Source organism: Bufo gargarizans, chromosome 11 (genome assembly GCF_014858855.1).
Source record: "Bufo gargarizans isolate SCDJY-AF-19 chromosome 11, ASM1485885v1, whole genome shotgun sequence".
Taxonomy (NCBI): domain Eukaryota; kingdom Metazoa; phylum Chordata; class Amphibia; order Anura; family Bufonidae; genus Bufo; species Bufo gargarizans.
The window spans coordinates 34,377,015-34,400,843 of NC_058090.1; positions in this window are offsets into that span (position 1 = coordinate 34,377,015).

Genomic DNA, 23,829 nt, shown 5'->3' on the forward strand with positions numbered 1-23,829 from the left:
TTAGAATGGAATGGAAAGCTCCATTCTACTCAACTGTATCTCTGCTGTGTTTTCTGCCACCTGCTGTTGAACCAGGCACATTACATCATAACATAAATAGTTTCAAACACAGGAACGCACTTTGTTTGGACCTGCAATAAACAATGACATTAGGTTAACCATAGAAGATAGTTCCGGGGTGCAGAAGTTGTTATGGCAATCTGGGTCATTACAAGTATAATCTCTGCACCATGCTGTGTAATATACAGTATAATCACTAAACCATGCTGTACAGAATACATTATAATCCCTGCAACATGCTGTACAATATAAAGTATAGTTAATACACCATGCTGTACAATATACGGTATAACCCCTACACCATGCTGTGCAATATACGTTATAATCCATACACCATGCTGTATAATATACAGTATAATCCCTTCACCATGCTGTGTAATATACATTATAATCCATACACCATGCCGTACAATATACACAATAACCCCACAGTGTAGGTGTTATACTGTATATTGTACGGTATAGTGTCTGAACTATACTGTATATTAATTGGCATGGTGTGTGGATTATAAAGTATATTGTATAGCATGGTGCATCGATTATAATGTATAATTATACAGCATGGGGTAGGGATTATAATGTATACTGTATAGCATGGTGTATGAACTATACTGTATATTGTACAGCATGGTGTATGGATTATAATGAACATTGTATAGCATGGTGTAGGGGTTATACTGTATATTGTATGGCATGGTGTATGGATTATACTGTATATTGTACAGTATGGTGCAAGGATTATACTGTATATTGTACGGCAAATGTATGGAGGTTATACCATGCCAGACAATATAACCCCTGCGTCATGCTGTACAATATATAGTATAACCCCTACACAGTGTAAAGGTATACTGTATATTGTGTGGCACAGTGTATGCTATATGTGCATAACATAAACATATTCCACATGAAAATTTACAATTACTTGGCTTGCCCCTTGGGGATCTCGGACGCCACTTCAACACTTTGGCTGGGGGGCTAGGTCTAAGAACATGCCGTGCCCTCCTCTTTTCCCCTCAGCGCTGCTGTTCTCCAATAAGAATATAAGTGGGGGCTGGCCTGGCTGTCTCACTCTGAGACAGAATAGTAATGTAGTGACAGTGTAAATTTAATCCCACTGTCAGTATTTAACGAGGCGCTCTGTTTACAGCTTTGGCTCTGCCTAACATGGCAGCGGCCGCTGGCCACACTCTGTTTCTGGCTGTCACTGCTGCTCTGTCCTGCCTCTTCTTCACAGGCGCCCAGCACGCCACAAGGTGAAGAAAAAGCTGGCGCTGGGATGAATCTTTCATTGAACATGAAGAAGAGAAGGGCGGGTACGGCGGGAACTTAGCTGCCACCTGATTGGAGGAGCTGTGCAGTGACATAAGTCCCTCCCCCTTCACTCTCCTTTCCCCTCTTTCTTCCACTCTGGGCCCGGCTGTTTTTATCGCAGCACTAGCGCTGCGTATACATGTAAAAATGTGAAGATATTATGTAATGGCACATGGGCATTTGGGACGGCAATGGGCCCATCATTTACACTGGGCCCGGGGCTGCTGACTCAAACGCCCCTATTATAATCTGCCATTGTATACACCTGAAGTCCGGGCTGCGGCAGTGAGCGGGCCTGCAGAGGTCCTGAGCGGAGGCATAAAGGAAGCTGCGCGCCCGCGTGCCTGCGCAACTTACAGGGAACAATGGTCACTGCTCCCATGGAACGTGCAATTGCAGCACTGAAGACATTAAAACTTCTCACTCTCGGTCATGCAAAAAATATGTGCAGCTGCCGAGGTATGTTTTAACAGTTTTACCCCTTGCCTATCTACCACTGTCAGAACTGCTAACAGACGGCCCAGACTGCCTTATATATGGGACAGTAGTTTCTTCTTGGACACGCGGCCTTCTTTCAGCTGTTCTGAAATAAGTTGTAAGGCAGAAAACATCAAGGATTGTCGCGCAGCTGCTGTCAGGAGACAGGGATACGCCATGGAGTTGTTGAAGGGCTCATATAGTATGCAACTTAATCTGGTCATGGGACAAAAGTTTACCCGGCTCCGGACACAACAAGTAAATATCATAGGAAACACAAGTGGCAAGCACTCTAAGAACATCATTGATGGAACCAAATGGTGGACAGACAGTGATAATTCAGCCATATAGTGATGCCAAGTCACGTGCCAATAGATCCAAGGCAGTTGTTCTACATTTGGAACAAAGACAGATATGGAAATAACCATGAAAAAACATGTTGGGGTAATTCCAGTCAAGTGCTGGGACTGGTCCAGTATTATGCAGGTACAAGTGAGATGATTTACAGGGATAGTAGGAGCCACTCTGTTCCGCTGATCGGTGGAGTCCCCCCCGAGCATACATTAATGGCTAATCTTTGGAATAGGCAATCAATGTACAGTACATACAATATATTTGTATATCTGATATACATAGAAAGCCCAGTCTAATCAGATTAAAAACTAAATCAACAGAAACCTGCAAAGCAAAACAAGTCAGCAGTAATTCAGACATTAGTCTGCTTCCTTTTTTTTTTCTGATCTTAATAAATTGTAGTCCGTGTTAGGCTACTTTCACACTAGCATTAATATTTTCCGGTATTGAGATCCGTCATAGGGTCTCAATACTGGAAAAATAAACGCTTCAGTTTTGTCCCCATTCATTGTCAATGGGGACAAAATGTAACTGAACAGAACGGAGCGCTCCAAACTGCATTCTGTTCCGTTCTCATACCGGAGAGCAAACCGCGACATGTTGTATTTTGCTTTCCGTCCTGGGATGCGGAGAAAGACTCAATGCAAGTCAATGGGGACGGATCAGTTTTCTCTGACACAATAGAAAATGGATCCGTCCCCCATTGACTTTTAATGGAGTTCATGACGGATCCGTCTTGGCTATGTTAAAGATCCGTTCATAACGGATGCAGACGGTTGTATTATCAGTAACCAAAGCGTTTTTTGCTGAACCCTGCCGAATCCAGCAAAAACACTAGTGTGAAAGTGGCCTTAGTTAGCAGTGCTTATGGATCCCTCTCATTGCTACTTCTAAAACCTCATGCACACGACTGTATGTATTTTAGGGTCTGCAAAATATGTATACTGGCTGCATACATGCCGAATTTTCCTAATAGAACTGGCTATTCCTCTCCGCAAAATGGACAAGGATGTTCTATAATTTGCCGTTTGGTGGTGTGGATGTGGAGAGCATATGGATGACATGAAGCATCTGAGCACTGTATAATGATGTTCTGCAGTATCTGAGCTGTGTGCAATTAAGTTCTGCAGTATCTGAGCTGTGTGCAATTATGTTCTGCAGGATCTGAGCTGTGTGCAATTATGTTCTGCAGGATCTGAGCTGTGTGCAATGATGTTCTGCAGGATCTGAGCTGTGTGCAATGATGTTCTGCAGGATCCGAGCTGTGTGCAATGATGTTCTGCAGGATCTGAGCTGTGTGCAATGATGTTCGGCAGTATCTGATGTGTGTATAATGATATTCTGCAGCATCTGATGTGTATAATGATGTTCTGCAGCATCTGAGATGTGTATAATGATGTTCTGCAGCATCTGAGATATGCATAATGATGTTCTGCAGCATCTGAGATGTGCATAAAGATGTTCTGCAGCATCTGAGATGCGTATAATGATGTTCTGCAGTATCTGATATGTGTATAATGATGTTCTGCAGCATCTGAGATGTGTATAATGATGTTCTGCAGTATCTGATATGTGTATAATGATGTTCTGCAGCATCCGAGATGTGTATAATGATGTTCTGCAGTATCTGATGTGTATAATGATGTTCTGCAGCATCTGAGCTGTGCATAATGATGTTCTGCAGCATCTGAGCTGTGCATAATGATGTTCTGCAGCATCTGAGATGCGTACAATGATGTTCGGCAGCATCTGAGATGTGTATAATGATGTTCTGCAGCATTTCAGCTGTATATAATGATGCTTCCCAACAGCAGGAACACATGACTGTGCCATAGCTGCTGTAGAACCTCTTCTATAAAACGAGAGAGATCACTACATGTCCATAAGTGATTGGCACAGGAGAAGGAATTTCTATGGCAGGCTGCTTCTGCAAAGTCCTGTCTATGTGAGCCATTCATCTGTGTTTATACAAGTATTACTCACAGATGTCAATGGAAATTTCCAATAGCATGTATGAATTACATCTACAGCTTCACTATACGTACAGTATGAAGAGCTTCAGAGTCAAGTGTTATTGTCAGACCACACGGTAACAGACACAGGAAACGCTTTTACACTATCCAGAATCCTATATATGATGTACATGTGATTTACATATTTCTATACACTGTCTACGTGCCTACATTAATGTAAACCTGTGCACAACCCCCTTTTTTGCAAGAAGTGAATAAACTTGAACCCTACTGAACCTCACATCAAGAAAAATAAGATGTCTGTAAAGACAACATTATCCTGCCTCATGGCACAGACTGAGATCGGTTCCAGTCGTCATATGTATTTTTACTGCCGACACATGAACTAAACTTAGGTTTGTAGAAATAAGACACTGGAATTTACTTTGCAATACATCTTAGTGCCTCCAGCCAGCAGACATCATGATGTATTTGAAAAAACACAGTCTCTTTTAACCCCTTCCCTATTGTTGGGATTGTTCCCTGGACGTCAATGTAATTTCATACCAAAGGTCTTCATAATGCAAGTAGCATCATCAAAGGGAAACTGGAGTCAACTCTAGAGTTTCCTATTAGAGTTATTCGTTGAGGAGTTCCTCATGACCTAGTTCCCAACACTGGGATGACAGGTGGATCATTTCAGACATAGGATTGCACCAGTGGCTATGGCAGTCGTCATGGCTATGGACAAACAACCGCTGTTTTGGCCGACAGCTATCCCTATACCCATGCACTCTCGGCTTGGCATGTGCATGTGTTTTGAATGGGGAGAGAAAAGTAACTCTGGTGGGAGCTTATCTCCCTGAAAACAAAAGGATTATGCATATTGAAATTCAACAGCCCAAACCTTCTTTTCCCTAGCTGCAGATATCGAGAAGTCCCCATACACATCAGATGATTGGCTGGTTCTGCTGAAATTGATGGGGTCATCCTCCATCTAGCTAATGTGTTTGGCCAGCTTCAAAAGGTTATTGATGGTCTGTCCTGAGGATAGGTCCTCAATATCTGATATTTGGGGGTCTGACTCACAGAACCCCACCAATTAGATGTTTGAAGCTCACCGGATCGCCGCGGCCTCTTCCTAGGTCAGCGAAGCCTAGGCTGCAATACCGAGCACAAGCTGTTATACAATATATGGCTCTTTGGTTTGTATGCTGTAAAGAGTCTGTTGTGCTCAACAGAGAGCGCCATGGCCTCTTCAAACAGCTGATCAGTAGGGATGCCAGGATTCAGACCCCCAACGATCAGATATTGATGACCTATCCATAGGAAAGGCCATAAATAGTGAACTCCCAGATAACCCCTTTGTGGTTGCCCATGACAAATGTCAGCAAACTCTGTGCTAATGGACTATAATATATGGTCATCCATACAATTGTGCTTTAAGGGAACTTAACAGTCGATTTAGGCTCCATTCACACGTCCGTAGAATGGGTCCGCATCCGTTCCGCAATTATCCGTAACGGGTGCGGACCCATTCATTCTCTATGGGGCTTGAAGAGATGCAGAGAGCACACTATGTGCTCTCCGCATCCGCATTTCCGGAGCACGGCCCCGATCTTCCGGTCTGCAAGAACATAGAGCATGTCCTAATCTTGTTTGTAATTGCAGACAAGAATAGGCATTTCTATTGGGGTGCCAGCCAGATGTCTGAATGGAGCTTTAACTGTATAAATGCTTAAACTGTATCTATCTATTTACCTATCTACCTGTCTATCTATCTATAATGATTTTGCTCTGTGCTGACCAATCCAAGGGCAGCAGGAAGTGTCTTGGGCTGCCGAATGCACAGTTTGCATCGTGTAGTCTGAGAAGTGGTGCGGCCACTCTTGGATAATGGAGAATTGTCAAATCTGCTGTTGAAAAGATCAAAAGGAGGTTATCAGCAGAGGCGTAACAAGGATCCATGGGTCCACATAGCAAAACTTAGAACGGTGTCCTCAAGGGTGCACCACCAATGAGGCCAGGTGAAGCAATCGCCTCAGGCAGCACCAGGTAGAGGCAAGAGGGGGGCAGCAGAGGGCAATGGGCAATGAGCGCTTTCATTGTGGCAAAGGGGTTAGGTTAAGAAATTGGCATTTGGTGGTGGGGGGGGGGGGCGTTTCAGTTTTCACCTGAGGCAGCAGAAAGGCTAGGTGCACCCCTGGGTGCCCTGCTCCATCATGACCAATTTTGTTAGCAAGTTCAGAACATGAGAAGGATTTATAAGCTTTTGATTATGATGGTTTCCCTAATGCACACAGTGATGTCACAATAGTGGGATAATGTGCACACTGAAGTTACAGCATCGGCGTAATGTACGCAATGATGTCACAGTACAGCAATAAGGCTCACAGTGTTATCAAAATAATATGATAATACGCATGGTGATGTACACAAATAATATAAATTGTCATGCATGCTTCCATTGTCAATATACATCACTTACTGTACATACTGTATGTCTCAGTGGAGATGGGCCCCCCTAATTATTGGGTGCCATAGTAATGGCTATGCTTGATAACCTAGAAGTTATGCCTATGATCACCAGCAGGGGTGTAGCTAAAGGCTCATGGGCCATGAAGTTCAGCTTTGGCCCCCTTCACTCAGTGCTTTGTGGCCAGGGGCAGGGAAGCACATAGCCTTCGTGCTGCCTGAGGCAAAAATTGACCCCCCCCCCCCTCAAATTCTTGACCTAACCTTTTCCCTCTGGCCCAGGGGTCAGCAACCTTCAGCACTCCAGCTGTGAAACTACAATTTCCAGCATGCTCCATTAATTTCTATGAGGGTTATGAGAAGGGCAGAGTTAGTATGCATGCTGGGAGTTGTAGTTTCACAACACCTGGAGTGCCGGAGATTGCCTACCCCTGCTCTAGCCAGAGGTGTAACGTGATCTGCATGCACTTTCTCTAATACCGCTGTCTTCTTATGCCTACCTCTGCACCCCCTATAGCTACTCCAGATAAGTGTTCAGTTCATTCCCCAGTTAATATAATTTTCTTTCCTGAACCAGATGGTCGCTTTAAGGGGAATTTAGTTATCTTATTTTTTTTTTTATTCCTTTAGCTTTTATAGCACCAGCCTATTCTGCTGCTCTGTATGCTGTCATCATGCTTTCAGTTTTGTCCACTTCAAAAAACATACATTAAGGTAAACAAATGGAAAAGAGCAAGTAGGGAATCTTGTAGGAATGATTTACATCAAAAGCCACAAAAATGTGAGGCAATTCATTATGTAGAAAGCCCCATTATGACTTGAAGGAGCCCATTTAGTATAAAATAGACCCTGTGCTAAGCAGATTATATCCATACAATATATGTAGTAATATAAGAGAAGCACCTCACATTATCGTTAGTATGTCACAGCTTCACTTCATTTTTTAAACTTAGCATTATGCTTGGGACAGGGATACATCGCCTAAGATGAACGGACTAAATAGCTGTAGTGCTAGTTCTTCTCTTTCCCCTACAAAGTGAGTACAAAAACTTGGATGGTAGCAAAACATTAGAATTTCCCTAAAGCATTACAACATGTATTATATGATACAGAACTGCTCCTGTTTTTATAGCCTGCATTCAGAAATGTATATGTTATAAAGCAGCAAATAAAAAATATCAATAAAATAATAATAAAATATCAATAAAATGATAACAAAATATTAATAAAATAATAAATACATTTGGGGCATATCTGTCTTTCAACATCATTTCGCAGTTGATATAAGACTATGTTCACATGTGACTGAAATGCTGAGAATTTGCCATTGTGATATTTTTGTGGCAAGTCCGCAGCGTTGCGCAGTACCGGCACACTGAACAGGATTTTAAGCTGCCTTAAAAAGTGGCCTGCGGTATGGATTTGATGCTGCTGTGCTGATCTCCACTGCGGATTTCACTCTTTGCAATAGAGAAGGTCAAATCCACTCCACAGCCATTTCCACAGCAAAAATTGAATGTAATACATGCGGTTTTTGCTGGGGTTTTCAATTAGTTTTTTTTTTGTGCAGTGGAACCACAGCAAAAAAAAAATGCAGCAGACTTTTCAGCTCTATTTTCAGTCATGTAGACACCCTAAAAAGTTGCTGTTATAAATGCATTACATTACTTACTGAAATATCTCTTCTGAACTAATGTCTGTATTATAAAAGAACTGCATTTAGAGTTCTGTAGACATCAAGGCACAAATTCCCTGCTGAATGAATGTTTGCTTTGAACTATTAGTATTCTGGGAAGTGGAGACTTTACATTCAGATAATATGTGATAATCTGAGGAAAACTTAAAGGGCTTCTACCACCAGAAATACTGTGATTGTGGCTGACTGGCGATGCGCTAATGTCACCACCACATAACAGTATGTTTCTAACATTTCTCCCTGCAGCCGTTTTTGTAAAAAAAAAAACACTTTTATTATATGCTAATGAGCCTCTAGGTGCTATGTGGGCGTAAAATCAGCACCTAGAGGCTCCGTCCACTCGCGCTTTATCCCGCCCAGGTCCCTTGTTCTGCCCACCCAGCTCCTCTTGATTGATGCCACGGTCCACCGCATCGTTGACGAAATCACGCGCCTGCGCCATTCACTTCTTTCTTTGGCGCAGGCGCAGTGAGTGAAGGCCACTCTCCTGATGCCAGCTTCTTCGCTGTGACGTACTCGGCGCAGGCGCAGTGAGGAATACGGCACCAGGAGCGCATCATTCACTCACTGCGCCTGCGCCGAATACAGAAGTGAACGATGCGGTGGACCATGGCATCAATCAAGAGGAGCTGGGCGGGCAGAACAGGGGACCTGGGCGGGATAAAGCGTGAGTGGACGGAGCCTCTAGGTGCTGATTTTACGCCCACATAGCACCTAGAGGCTCATTAGCATATAATAAAAGTGCTTTTTTTTTTTACAAAAACGGCTGCAGGGGAAAATGTTAGAAACATACTGTTATGTGGTGGTGACATTAGCGCATCGCTAATGTCAGTCAGCTACATAACAGTATTTCTGGTGGTAGAAGCCCTTTAACTCCTGCTACATTATAGGAGCTCAACTAATATGTAAAAGGGGTTTTTCCACCATAACAATTTATCACCTATCCACAGGAAAGTTAAAATGTTTGATTGCTGAAGGTCCTAAACCTGAGACTGCCACCAATCACAGCAATAGGGATCCCGAGTCCCCCATTTAAACGGAGCGACACGCGTGTCATTAACCATGGAACTGTTGGAAATAGACATACAGCACTCACCCATCTCTGTAAGTCCCATAGAGCACAATTGTAAGGGTCTGGTCACACAAGAAGGTTTTCTGATGCAGTTTTGGAAGCCTTAATTGGAAGTGAATCATAAAAGAAGAGAAAGTATAAAGGACAGATAGGACTTTTATTTTCTGAATTCACTCCTGGTTTTGGCTTCCAAAACCGCATCCTAACCGTACCCTAACACCAGCCTGCTTGTGTACCTGTCGTTCCATTCAAACAGGACCCCTGTTTTTATGATCCCAATGTTGAGATTCTTTGTATCAGTGATAAGTTGTTATGGGGGGACAACCTCTTTAAGGATATTTCATGATGACAGGTTTGCTTCCAGTGACATAATGAAGGCCACTCTGCACTATAAAGTATTCTGTGACCCAGGACCAGCATAAAATAAGTGAAACAATACAGGAAAATAGATATAATTGACACATCATCTCATTAATTGCCAATAGGGTGCATGAAGAGGGTGCACAGACCAATTTCAAAACAACAAGCCGTAAATTAAAACTACAGTGACATCACAGTGGGCTTATGCATTTTTAGCAAATATGTCTCAAAGCTATGAGTAAGAGCTGGGTTCGGCTAAAAATACAAAAGTTCGCTGTGATACCACTATGGTTTTAATGCAAACCAACAAATACGTTGGGTTCTACATTTCTGGACCTCTACTTTCAACATACAAAATAAGGATTATAAGTATTTTCCAAATTTAGAATAGTGATACTCAGCCTACATAGAAACTATAATATGGTGTTTGAAGGTGAAAATACCCTTTAAATGGTGTGTTTCATGTAGACAGCCCCTGTTTAAAAAGAAGCTGGCTGAGGCTTTTCTAACCTCAGGTGATCAGTTGTTATCACTGGGTTGGTCACTGCCAGATATCCAAAAAAAAGACCAACTATGTAATACATGGAAAACAGGCACTAGGTCTTCCAGAGAGGAAGCTGCTTTTGCAGATTCTGGTTTACAGAGTTCTGAGCAGGAAACTAATGACCCTTTACATGCCCTATTAGAACTTCCACTAACAAATCAACAAATAATAAACTACTTATGATTATAGGCACAACCACACGGCGTGGTCCTGTCGTGAGGCAGCTGTTTTGCAAGTACAGCACCGCAATAAAAGGGTCGTAGTGGGCTCTAATTAAACGAATGCTGACCGCACTGTTCAGTGGGTCTGTATTGTTAATGGCCGCACAGCACCTTCAATACCGTGCAGCTAATAACAATACAGACCCACTGAATAGTGCGGCCTTCATTTAGTTAGAGCCCGCTGCAGCCTTTTGTCTGTGCAGTACTCAAACGCAGCACGGCCATGACATGACCTCGCCGTGTGGTCATACCCTGATGATATGGCCTCATGCAAGCGGCCGTATCCGATTTTCGGTCCACAAAAAAAGGGGCAAATCTCATCTGCAAAAACTGACAAGATTGGGACCTGCGGAGGGATTCTCAGATTGGGAACACAGATCTGTGAAGAAAATGTATATTCAGTTTCAAAACAGATGGCACACTCTAGAAAAATACGGTTGTGTACATGATGAGGCCTTAGTTAGCAAAAAAGCCGTCAGTAAATGTTTTCCCGGTTTATAGCTTTGTTTTGGTTATTCATTTGATGTCATAGGCGGTTGGTTCTGTGGCTTCACTGAACCGCGTTCATTAAAATGAACACAAATGATGAAGACACTTTGCAATACACTGAATATGCAAACTTAGTCTTCAAGTCAAAATGTTTGGGAACTAGATGGCATGTTGATTACACCAGTGTTTCCCAACCAGGGCGCTAAAGCACTCTGCAACGAGTGCTGCTCTGAATGGTAAAAAAAAAAAATTCTACCTGCATCTAGTAGATTTGCTGCACACATAGGATATAGATTGCTGGCCATGCAGACATTTGTTAAAACTGCCCCTATTCCCTCTTCCTTCCCCCCATCAGTACTTCTCCCCTCCTCCCATCACTCCTTCTGATCTTCTTTGCTGGAAGTTGCTATGAATGGCTTAGGTGACAGCAGCAACCCAGGGGTCACACTCATTTATGGCAGAAGCTACCCTGGATGAAGGCTTCAGGCTCACTGCTGGCTGGAGAACACCATAATTTCGCAAATGAGATGAGCAAGAGATGGCAATGACTGGACGGTGCCAGGGTCCTTGGATGAATACTCTGGTGAGAGGGTTTGAATTAATTGTGAGGTCTATATACCTCACTGTTTGTCTCATTCTCTGACTGAGCAATAGGTTCCCTAGTTTGCGAATTCCTGATAAGATGTGCTGTATCTGATTGTCTGCTCATGTACTGACTTCTACATAATTCTGTCACGGCCATGGCCATGACCGTGACTCCTGAACCGCTTGCTGTTGCCTGCGGTTTTGGTTGCTCCTTCAATCACAGGTGAGGGCCGCTAGTTTGTTGCCTCACTTGTGGTTGCCGCTGGCAACATTTGGTATGTGGCAGTAGAGCAGCTGGAGCTGGTTGCTAGGCTGCTCACTGTCATAGCAGGCGGTTGTATCTGGCAACTTGTGTGATTGGTGTGCACTTCCCATGTTTGGTGTGCACGGGGTTGTTTGTGTGTTCACTTCCCCTTTAAGTTGCTGTCTTCCCTTGTCTGGTGTGTGAAGGGTTAATTCCCTTCCTAGGCTGTGAGCACTGGGTGTGTCCGCGTGGGTGTGGCCACTTTGGGCTATAAAGCCTTGTTGGAGATCAGAAGCTGAGGGGTGCTTCAACCATGCTTTTCTGGAGACACCCTCCTGGTATTTACATCTGCCAGTGGGGGCCACCCTTGTGGTCATAAACTAATTGTGATTCTTAGGTTTATGTTGATGTCCACTTGATGTTTTCCTTTGTTATGTTATGCACCTATGGATCTGGGTTCCTGTGTGTCTGTGTGTGTGTGCGGTGTCCATTGGTGTTTGGGTGTGGACACTAACTTGTATTGCACCGGATCCAGTCAGTGTGTCTGTGGCAGGTAGGTGTGAAAGTGCTTTTCATCCTCCTGCCATATCCATAGGCTGTTTATGTTCTTTTCCCTTTGCAGCTTGGCTAGTGAGACTCCTGTTCCTCCGTGCCTAGGAAGAACAGGTTGTCTTACCCTGCTCCTTGTTCCAGGGCAATCCTGAGGGCTAGCAGGGACCCCAAGGCATCCGGTGTATGAGCCCTCCCACCTTCAGGGTTGGCTCATATGGTTAGGAGTCAGGGTCAGGTTAGGGACGCGATAGGAGGTGACCTGCTCCCTAATTCTGTCGTCCTGGCCAAGCAGCGCTTAACATCTTCTGGCATCGCACGGCTGAGGGTTTTCCCCATCCTCAGCCGTGACAAATTCCTAGATTCTGACTGCCCAATGCAAGACCCAACCTGTGCCTGTTTGACCCTTCGCCACCTGCTCTGACCTCAGAATTGTGCATGCTCTGCCTACCCTGACCTCAGCCTGTTACTGACTATGAGTGCACCTGTCACCTTAGAGCTATGCATCATTGTCTCTAGCCCTCTTGAGTAGGGATGAGCGGACTCGTGGATGTTCAGGTTTGCTGGGTTCAGCCGAACTTTGGGTCAAAGTTCGGGACCTGAACTTGACCCGAACTTGAACCCGAACCCCATTTAAGTCAATGGGGACCTGAACTTTGGTGCACTAAAGTGGCTGTAAAATAGTCATAGTGAGGGCTGCAAAAGGAAGCAAAGTGGGGGGTAAGAGCAGGACAATTGCCCTGCAAACAAGTGTGGATAGGGCAAAATTTTTTAAAATAATAATCTTGAACTAGGAGGCGGAGGTCAAAGTGGAGTAGGAGGTTGAGGAGGCGGTAGACGTGGCTGTGTAGGTGGAAGCGGCGGTGGAAGAGGAGGAGATAACAATGGCTGGGTCCGACCATTATACTTGTCTATTCAGCACAAGGTACGGACAAGTCCTGTGGGATCCATGCCTGGTTCATTTTTTTTAAATATATTTTTATTAGTAATGCATCATCTCATGCATGTTATATAAGAAGCAAATACAGGATGCATTGTTTTTTCAAGTACACGTCAAAGACAGAAATCAAGTACAGAGTATTTGACATAGTTGAAACATGACATGTTCAAGTAAAATACCTGGTTCATTTTAATGAACATGAGCTTGTCCACATTGGCTGTGGCTGTGCTTGTCTGTGATTACCCCCCCCCCCCCCCCCCGCCGTGCTAAACACACGTTCGGACAATACACTGGCCGCAGGGCAGGCCAACACCTCCAAGGCATAAAGGGAAAGCTCAGGCCATGTGCTCAATTTGGAAACCCAGAAGTTGAATGGGGCAGACCTATCAGTCAGTAAGTGCAGACGTGTGGACACGTACTGTTCCACCATGTTGCTGAAATGCTGCCTCCTGCTAAGACGTTCCGTATCAGCTGGTAGTGCTGGTTGTTGTGGCGTGCTGACAAAGCTTTTCCACATTTCGGCCATGCTAACCCTCCTGTCACGGCTGTTTAAGGGTAACAAGAGCATACACAGTAAAAAGAGCTACTGACCGGACCCAAACTAGGGAAGAGAAAGGGTGACCCCTGTCAGACCCTCAACACTCTCCCTATGCTGCTAAAGCACATGCCCGGATCCATGTGGTGGAACGAGGCATGCCCGCGTGCCTAAGACTGATGAGCCCTGTAACCCCTACAATAGTGGAAGGGGCACGGCCACCGATGCCCTGCTCAGAATATGGAGGGAACCGTGGCCACCTCAGATCCAGTCAGAAAATCACCAGGTACACAACAATGTCTGCACACTTAGCTGATGGAGCTGCAGCCGCAGAGAAGACGGATCCAAGGGCTGCTGGCAATATCCGGAGTGCTTGCAGCAACAGAACACAGGTCCAGAGAACTAATAGCTTAACAAGTGAAGATACTCAAGGCAGAGCTACAACTGAAAAGAGAAATATAATCCACGCCCTGCAATAGGAGGAGGGGTGATTTAAAGGCAGGGAAATCAAACGCAGGAGATACAGCTGGGAGTAAAGACCTCATCACAGGGGCGGAGAAACAGAACAGTGAGAACACCTCCAAACTCTAAGTGACATCATCACAGGGGTGGAGACACAGAGCTGTGAGAACGTCTCAAAGCTCTGGTAGTGACACCTCCCTTATGAGGTGCTGGCGGTGCCCAAGCTGCGTTGGCAACTTCCTCCTCCTCTGCCTTCGCTTTGTGCTTCCACTGAGCCCCCGCTGTCAGGTGGGAATGCCATCAGCAACGCATCTACCAGCATGCGCTTGTACTCGCGCATCTTCCGATAATGCTCCAGTGACGGAATTAAGGACGGTACGTTGTCCTTGTAGCGGGGATCCAGCAGGGTGGCCACCCAGTAATCAGCACTTGTTAGAATGTGGACAACTCGGCAGTGATTGAGCAGGCACTGCAGCATGTAGTCGCTTATGTGTGCCAGGCTGCCCAGAGGCAACGACAAGCTGTCCTCTGTGGGAAGTGTATCGTCTGTGTCCTCTGTATCCCCCCAGCCACGCTCCAGTGATGCCCATAAGCTGCTTCGGGAGCCACCCTGCTGTGAACACGGTTCCTCCTCCTCCTCCAGAACTGTGTCCTGGCTGGACAATTGAGTTCCTGGCCTCTGTTGGTGCAGAAACCCACCCTCCGAGCCACTTGTGAATGGCCTGATAACCATGGAAATGTTCCCTCTTCCTACCCCTCTTCCTTCTGTGCCACATCCTTTTCCATCATTACCCAAAGCATTTTTTCAAGGAGACACAGAAGTGGGATAGTAACGCTGAGGACAGCATCATCGGCACTGGCCATGTTGGTGGAGTACTCGAAACAGCGCAACACGGCACACACGTCCCGCATGGAGGCCACTCGTTGGTGGTGAAGTGGTGCTGTTCCGCAGAGCGACTCACCCGCGCATGCTGCAGCTGAAACTCCGCTTTTGCCTGCTGCTGCTTGCACAGTCTCTCCAGCATGTGCAAGGTGAAGTTCCACCTTGTGGGTAAGTCGCATATGAGACGATCTGCACTTTATGCTGCAGCTCTGACATATCAGGGTAATTTTTCAGTAACCTCTGCACCACCAAATTCAGCACATGCACCAGGCTAGGGATGTGCGTCAAACCTCTAGGCCCAGCTGCTACGAGATTTCGCCCATTTTCGCACACCACCAGGCCGGGCTTGAGGCTCAGTGGCACCAACCACTCATCGGTCTGTTGTTCCATGCCCGTCCACAGCTCCTGCGCAGTGTGGAGTTTTCTCCCCCAAACAGATGAGTTTCAAAACAGCCTGCTATTGTTTACCCCTGGCTGTGCATAATTTGGCGTCCGCGGAACCGTACCACGGTCTGGCTCTATTGCATTTTTTCCTCTTTATCTCCAGTGTTTGAGGGATGGACAGCTGAACGCTTCCATGGGACAGTGTGAAGATGCTTGGTGACGGTGGTGGAGGTAGTGGTGTTGCTGCCACATCCTCTGTTTGCAGGGTGGCAGGTGCCACTGTCACTCCAGAGGTTGAGGAAGAAGTAGGGACTGCAGTAGAAGAGGGAGCAGGAGGAGCCTGAGATCTTTTGTGGTTTTTGAGGTGTGTACTCCACTGCAGCTCGTGCTTTGCATTTAGATGCCTGGTCATGCAGGTGGTGCTCAGGTTTAGAACATTTATGCCTTGCTTTAGGCTCCGATTGCACAGCGTGCAACCCATTCGCGTCTTGTCGTCAGCACATTGTCTGAAGAACTGCCATGCCAGGGAACTCCTTGGAGCTGGCTTTGGTGTGCTCAGTCCCTGGGTGCGGTGGGCAGTAGCAGGCATACTGGCTAAGGGAAGGCCACTCTGCTTTTGCACCCTGCTCCTTCTTTTGCTGTGAGGCTGGCTCTGTGTGACCACCACCTCTTCCCCCGAACTGCACACGTCACTCACATGACCTTGATTCCATGTGGGGTCTAGGAACTCATTTTCCTCCACATCATCTTCCGCCCACTCTTCACCCCTGCCCTCCTTGCCGGTCTGCACATGGCAGAAAGCCGCAGCAGTTGCCACATGTGTTTTGTGATTATCATCAGAGATGTGCTGCTGTGGTCCTCCCATGTCCACATCCTGAAACACAAGTGGTTGGGCATCAGTGCACTCAATCTCTTCCACTTCAGGGGCAGGGCTAGGTGGATGGCCCATGGAAACCCTACCAGCAGAGTCATCAAAAAGCATAAGAGACTGCTGCATGACTTGGGGCTCAGACTGCTTGGCTAGATTTGCAAGGGGGTGGGGTGAAAGACAGATGCCCATGAGCTTCAGGTGCCAACGCTGCGGTTTCAGCAGGGGATCGGGTGGGAGACGATGTGAAGGAACTGGAGGCACTGTCAGCCATCCAATCTACTACCGCCTATACTTGTTCTGGCCTCACCATTCGTACAGCGGTATTCGGGCCTACAAAATGACGCTGAACGTCCTGTCGGCTACGTGCAACTGTGAAAGGTGTTTCATTTGGACGTGTAGCTGGCACAGATCGACCACGTCCTCTCCCTGCAACAGGAGCTCCACCAGCACCAGCAGCACCACGACACGGGCCACTTATTTCATGCTCTCCTCATTCTTTGAGGTCACCCACCGAACTAACAGACAAATTAACAATATTAATTTCCCTGTCACGTATGCAGTGCACGTGTATCTCACACCAAAAATGGGTATATGTCACCCACCGATCTAACAGACAGACTAACTATTATATTTTTGTGTCAGTGTACAAAGATGGTGCATTGCACCCACAAAAATATCACTATAAGTCACCCACAGAATAAATAGCCAGATGAGATTCCTAACACTCTCCCTCACTTCAGCTGCCTGCTTCCTGTCCCTGCACTACTCAGAGCTGATGGGCAGTGCTACACGTGATCCAGCTTGTATAGAGGCTGGGTCACATGATGCACCGGCCAATCACAGCCATGCCATTACTAAGTGCCCACAGCTTAAAAGCTTGTTAATCGGCTTCCCTGCAGCCTTTCAACAAGCTTTATTAAATGCATGAACACCGAACCCGAACCCCGAACTTTTGCTGCAAAGTTCGGGTTCGGGTACTTGCAGTTTAGGTTCGCTCAATGCTACTCTTGAGTTAGCGGGACAACACCAGGAGGTAGTGGTCTTGTAGCTCCTCTACAGCAAAGTCTAGTTCCCTGTATAGGGGTTAAAGGGTGAAAACGAGGGGACTGCTTAACACTCATAGGTTTAGCCCAAAGTCAAACTTGTTTCTTGACACAGTGATTCCACACCTACTGATCGTAACAATATAAATATACAAAAAAAAAGTGACATCAAATCAAACTATAAATTAAGAGTCATAACCGACAGCTACGTGCAGTCATGGAAATATGTTCTGTCTGCCCCTCAAGATCATTTCAATATATTTGACTGAGTTGAACTGCTTTGCTATGAAAGAACAGGACATGTTTGATCTCCTTCATTGCAAGTACAAAGGTATTACAAGTACAAAGGTATTACAGGTGAATATTGCCTCTGCACTGCAAAAAAGTGGTGCATTCACAAATTTTTTGCGGTGTGGACCATCGGATGCAGATTGCGGACACCATTCAATGGTGTCCACAGCACCGGCACCGGCCAACAACAGCCGTTTGCATGAGGCCTCAATGTAAGGAGGTATAACAAGTAACAATAGGGCTCCATAGAAAATTTTGTATAGGACCCCACTTCACCATAATTACCTTCAGCAAATATTTAGAGCACTGAAAGCTTATGATTATTTTGGTCACCATGCAAAGGTATGATGAAATACAAAAAGTTAGATGGCAGCACAGTGAGAAAGCTCACAGCGGTGTCACCGTAAAGGGAACTACGTAAATGACAGTACCAAGCAGGAATCAGGTGCACAGTTATGTCATAGTAGTGGAATAATACAGTGATGTCACAGTACAAAGATAATTCACGTAGTGATGTCACAGTACAGAGATCAGTTACACAGTGATGTCATGGGGCAATGATAATCTATGCAGTGAAATTAAAGGGGTTTTCTGGGGGTAAAATATTTATGACCAGTCCTCAGGATAGGTAATCGATGTCTTAATGGTGGTGGTCCGCCACCCATCAGCTGTTTGAAGAGGCCGTGTTCTCCTCACAGCATACCAAGCACAGTGCCGTACATTGTATAGTGGCTGTGCTTGGTATTGCAGCCCATGCTTATTCACTTGAACGGGAGTGAGCTGTGTCTAGAGCAATAAATGTCACTGGCCCAGGAAGAGGCTGTAGAGCTGACCAGAGCACCACGTCCTCTTCAAACAGCTGATCATGGGGGTGACAGGAGTTGGACCACCCAGAAAACCCCTCTGAGGTACATGAATTATGCAAACAGTGTTGTCACAGTATGAGGATGATTCACATGATGATATCAGATAAAAATAATAATTTAAAGGGGTTGTGCAGTGTCAGGATATTGATGATCTATCTTCGTGCAAGCTCTGTATCCTCTTCAATGTGTACCTGCACAATGTCTAGATTGTAGCAACAGTGAAGGGTAGTTACACCTTCCTCTTCCATTCCAGTGGATGGGAGAGGAAGGTGTAAATCCACTGTACAGCCACTACAATCTAGACAGCATGCAGGTAAATGCTCAGGAGAGTTTTAAACAAAAATCAGTATTCATAGGATGGATTGGTTTTGGTGGAATAAGTTAAGGAACTTTGAAGTTTCATCATCGATTGATAGTAGTGGATTTAACATTGACCTCCGATTTATTGCAGTTTGGCCTTTTTTATCATTACCATCGATATATTGTTGTTGGGACTGCCTATTATTAATTCGAACATATTTGCTGCTATTTAGATATATTGACTGTTGTCCCTCACCAACATTTCAGATTTTATATGTTTATATATGTTTTTATAGTGAGGTCTATTGTTTTAATATTCAGTATATCAATAAAAATATACATTTCTTGCATCTCTTAATGGTCTGAAATTTCTGAGAGTGCCCTGTTCCATATTCCTTCTTTTCTTAGGGCGCAGTGCTCTCTCGAGTTTGGTCATTCCCATAAGTTGACTGATGCACCTGGGGCTGTGTTTGTGATATTTAGGGTACAGCCACCCGGTCAGGTTTCTGCATGCAGTTTTGGAAACCAAAGACAGGAGTGAATTAAAAAACAAGAAGTCATCTCTGTCCTGCATACTTTTATGATCTATTCCTGATTTTGGCTTGAGGCCATACCATAGTTGCACTCCTCCATCACCTGCATTTCATCTTGCCTTTGAACAGTACAACAACAACACACAATATTGTCATCTTCTTGTATAATGCACACAATAATGGAACGGCACAGAAGCGTGAAAAAGTGATGCCACAGAAGAAGGATAATGCATATAGTCAGGGTCCAACAATTAATTAGGGGGCTGCATAATAACCCATAGTCAACACCACCTTACTTCTGCATGACAATCTCTGCTTACTATCATATTGTTCCCACTTGTAAAATGAGAAATTTAGGTTCCAGAACTGCAGACTCTTGACATGTCAGGACAAAGAAGATGATGATGCTTATTCTGAACATGATGTCTAGGACATTAACATTAAATTAATTCTATTTAGTTCATTGTGTAAACTCTAAGCAACAACAGAAGCTCAAAAATAATTTAATAGCCTGAATGTAATCTTTTATTAGATCCTCAAATAGTTTCCTCTACTCCATGCCTTACAAGACCACTTGTAGTCCTGCATACTTACACCATGGTGGGTAGAGACACTTGGGCCATTTGGCTCTGTGTGTCTGTAACGCCAATTGCTCAAGCCCTTCCCCTCGGCAGCTGCAGCGTGAGAGGGACTAGGCCTGTATTGCAGACAACTGTTTCATGAATTTCTTTCTGCTCTCAGTTGGCAGCCTTTAAACAGTCCACATGTCTATAACACGCTCTCTTAAGAAGCAACTGCGAGGGTTTACAGCCAGTAGGTGGTACTTAGAATAGGGAAACATTACTATCTCCCTGTCTTGGAAGACTCAAGTTAACTATTCGGTAGGATAGGTCACTAAGTAGTTTACACATACACAGATACACATGAAATAATTCCAAACATACTAGCAACATAATGATTACTAAAGATTTGCGCCTAAGTGGTTAACTGATGCTATAGGCAAATATGCTACTCTGGTCGGACACTGCGATTAAGAAGCCAATGTAAGGAGGCTCATAGTCCTGCAAAGCATCTCAGTGTAACACAGGTGAAACTCGTAAAATTAGAATATTGTGCAAAGTTTATTTATTTCAGTAATGCAGCTTAAAATTTGAAACTAATATATGAGAGAGACTCATTACATGCAAAGCGAGATATTTCAAGCCTTCATTTGTTATAATTTGGATGATTATGGCTTATAGCTTATGAAACCCCAAAGTCTAGATTTTGAGGTCCCCTTTGCTCAGGGGGTATGGATTAATTAGCTGACTAGAGTGTGACACTTTGAACCTAGAATATTTAACCTTTTCACAAAACTGTAATTTTAAGCTGCATTAAAGCAATTCCTTTTAATTAGCATTACTGAAATAAATGGACTTTTGCATGATATTCTAATTTTTCGAGTTTCACTTGTATGTATCTGAAAGGGGACAAAGAGCAAAGGGGCAGTATAAAGTAAATTACCCATATGGGACGTTCACGCTGCGGCTTTTTGAGCGGTATTTTTGCGTGGACAGCCGTGCCGAAATTTCGCCCAAAAAACCCCCCACCAGCAGCTGCATCCTTTTTTGCCTCCCATACATCTCAATTGGAGACACGGCTGAGGATTGTGGAGCGGCATCTTAAAGGGGTTGTCCGGGTTCAGAGCTGAACCTGGACATATCCCCATTTTAACACAGGCAGCCCCCCTGACTTGAGCATCAGAGCAGTTCATGCTCCGATGCTCTCTTTTGCCCTGTGCTGAATCGCGCAGGGCAAAGGCATTATCAGGGGTATTCCTATCACACACATTGGTGGTATATCGCTTGTATATGTCACCAATGTCTGATAGGTGCAGCTCCTACCTCTGGGAGCCACACCTATCTGTAGAACGGAGCCGGCAAAGTGGCGGAGAGTGCACCATGCATGCGCGGGCTCCCTCCATTTATTTCTATGGGAGTGCTGAAAATAGCTGAGTTGCACATTTGGCTATTTTCATTAGCAATTGTGCAAAGTGCACCGCGCAAGTGCAGTCACAGCTCCATACACTTTTAGGCATGCGTGGTCCTTTTTCCTTCACTTTGCAGGCTACATTCTAGAGATCCTAGATCCTAGCGATATGCCACCAATGCTTGAGATGACACAATGTCACGACCCTTGGTCATGGTCGTGACTCCTTGGGAGCCGCATGCAGTTGCCCGCGGTTTGGTGTTGTGTCAACCGCAGCTGGGGGCACTTAGTTGTTTGCCTCAAGTGCGGTTGCCGCGGACAACTGGTATGCGTGCGGTTGCCCTTGGCAACTTGTGTTTGTGTGCACTTCCCTTGTCTGGTGTGCACGGGGGTTATTGTGTGCACTTCCCCTTTAAGTTGATGTTTTCCCTTCCCTGGTGTTGGAAGGGTTAACTTCCTTCCTAGTGTGTGTGTGCACTGGGTGTGTCTGACTGTTGGGTGTGGCTTCTTGGCCCTACAAAGCCTCAGTGGAAGGCAGTAGTCAGAGAGGGTGCTTCAGCCATGCTTGCTGGAGACATCCTCCTGGTTACTTTACCATCTGCCAGTGGGGGCCACCCTTCTGGTCATAAAATTATGTTACACAGTGTTATGAAGGTGTGTGTGGGGTTTCCTTATTATTGCAGCTTATGGTCCTGGGTTCCTGTGTGATGTCTGGTGTGTGCTGTGTTCGTTTGTGTTCTGAACAGCAGCACTTGCACATGGGTTCCAGGCTTTGATGTCTGTGGCAGGTGAGTGTTGTGTTGGTTGCATTTGCCTGTCACTGCCATAAGTTGTTTCTGTTCCCCTTGTAGCTTGGCCACTTTAGACTCCTGTTTCTCCATGTCCAGGAGGAACGGGCTGTCTACCCACCTTGTCTTCCTTGAGCACCCAGCTCAAGGAATGACGGAGGGTCAGTAGGGATCCGAGGTTCCTGAGAATGGGCCCTCCTACCTTTAAGGGCGGCTCATGCAGCTAGGAGTCAGGGTCAGATTAGGGAAGAGCTAGGAGGTGACCTGCTCCCTAATTCTGTGGTTCTGGCCAAGTAGCAACCTTACCATCACCTGGCTCCACACGGCTGAGGGTTTTCCCCATTCTCAGCCGTGACACACAACCCCTTTAAATATTTTGCTTCAGTATAGATATTAGAAGTCAATCGCTAGGATACATCACCAATGTCCAGTTAGAGGTCCAAATGATAGAACCCCCCCCCCCCCCTTCATTGCTAGAAGGTAGTGGCATTACAGCTAGGAAAGCACAGCTCCACTCGGCTTTTCCTGAGAAGCCACATGGTCAGCACTTAACATTAATTGGCCAACTATGTGACCACTTAGGAAAGCTGAACACAACTTATCAATGGGGGTCAAAGTGGTTGGACTCCCACCAATCAGACATTGGTGGTATATTATTACAAACCGGATTCCAAAAAAGTTGGGACACTAAACAAATTGTAAATAAAAACTGAATGCAATGATGTGGAGATGGAAAATGTCAATATTTTATTTGTAATAGAACGTAGATGACAGATCAAACGTTTAATCCGAGTAAATGTATCATTTTAAAGGAAAAATACGTTGATTCAAATTTTTACAGTGTCAACAAATCCCAAAAAAGTTGGGACAAGTAGCAATAAGAGGCTGGAAAAAGTAAATTTTAGCATAACGAAGAGCTGGAAGACCAATTAACACTAATTAGGTCAATTGGCAACATGATTGGGTTTAAAAAAAGCTTCTCAGGGGGGCAGTGTCTCTCAGAAGCCAAGATGGGTAGAGGATCACCAATTCCCACAATGTTGCGCAGAAAGATAGTGGAGCAATATCAGAAAGGTGTTACCCAGCGAAAAATTGCAAAGACTTTGCATCTATCATCATCAACTGTGCATAACATCATCCGAAGATTCAGAGAATCTGGAACAATCTCTGTGCGTAAGGGTCAAGGCCGTAAAACCATACTGGATGCCCGTGATCTCCGGGCCCTTAAACGACACTGCACCACAAACAGGAATGCTACTGTAAAGGAAATCACAGAATGGGCTCAGGAATACTTCCAGAAACCATTGTCAGTGAACACAATTCACCGTGACATCCACCGTTGCCAGCTGAAACTCTACAGTGCAAAGAAGAAGCCATTTCTAAGCAAGATCCACAAGCTCAGGCGTTTTCACTGGGCCAGGGATCATTTAAAATGGAGTGTGGCAAAATGGAAGACTGTTCTGTGGTCAGACGAGTAACGATTCGAAGTTCTTTTTGGAAATCTGGGACGCCATGTCATCCGGACCAAAGAGGACAAGGGCAACCCAAGTTGTTATCAACGCTCAGTTCAGAA